The following is a 1347-nucleotide window of genomic DNA, read 5'->3' on the forward strand; positions in this document are numbered from 1 at the left end:
GTGCGTGGCGTGGTCGTTGAGTGCCAACGGAGCTCTAACAGTTGTCAGAAGGGACCAGTCCCTGGAGAAGATATCCCGATAGGTAGAGAGTCAACCAAAAAAATAGAAGTCCCTCAAGGAGATGAATTTACACAGTGACTCTGAGGATGGGCTTAAGCATGGTAACAATTTTGAGGATGGTGCAGGAGTGAGCAGTGCTTCATTCTGTTGTACATAGGGTCAATATGAATAGAAATTGACTTGATGGCACCTAACAACCGCATGAGTGAATCATGGAAAGTAACATTTAAACAGTCATCCATGTTTTCATTAATTTTGAATATATTTCTTTATTGTATTTTTGTTTAACACCATAGTAATATATATCAGTTAATATCACTGTAAAACCTACTCCATGCCATGAATGGATAGGTTTTTATGGAATCTCAGCATCCAGTGAGACCTCAGCTCAGTAACTTTTTTTCCCCAGATTACGTAAACTTAATTTAAGCTAGAAATCATTTCTTTCAGGTGCTCTCAGCTTCCAGCATAGGGCTGACCACCCAGTTTGACCCTGGTTTAATTTTTTACATGAATTCTTCATGAATTGCCATTTCTGTTTTAGCCTTGGTAATACTTGGTAACATTTGCGGCACCACATGGATTTCTATTTGAATTAGCTAGAATTTTTTAAAAGATCCTGAGTTATTGACATGTTTCCATTTACTCAAAATGTTTCACTTTGCTTCTAATATATCCAAAAATAATTCTAAAATAAAAACAAATTTACCAGGTACAGAGTTTCAAGCTAGAGGGCACTGGTCTCTTACCTTAGGAGGGTGAGTGTATTTAAACAAAAGCAAGAGTGGAAATCATGGCTTGTCTTGTTATTCTTTTTGCTGGATACAAGTATTGGAAGTCTCTTTACTACCAGGGACAGCTGAAGGTCCTTTTATTCATATGTTTAACCTTGGATGACTTAGAAACACCAAGATTCCTCATGGCATTTGAAGCTTATATTCTCAGTTTTGCATATCTGTGGTCCTTAATAGTTGAAAGATTGCATACTCTGGCCACTTTGCTCATTTATTCATATAAAAAAATTTTGAAGAAAATCTAAGATACTGAAAATGAGAAATAATGACTTTATTATGTTTCACATAGCAATATGTTGACATTTGAATCTTAATATCTATTTCCCATGAGGCAACAAACACCAGAAAATCTTTACTTCTAGGAAAATAAATATACACATCCACACACGAAAGGCAGCCTGGCAGTTCAAACCCACCAGCCACTCCTCAGAAGGAAGATTGGGCAATCTACTTCCATAGTGATACTGCCTCAGAAACCCAAGGAGGGGTTGCT

Source organism: Orycteropus afer, unplaced genomic scaffold (genome assembly GCF_000298275.1).
Source record: "Orycteropus afer afer isolate SDZICR_OR568_19922 unplaced genomic scaffold, OryAfe1.0 scaffold00343, whole genome shotgun sequence".
Classification (NCBI taxonomy): Eukaryota; Metazoa; Chordata; class Mammalia; order Tubulidentata; family Orycteropodidae; genus Orycteropus; species Orycteropus afer.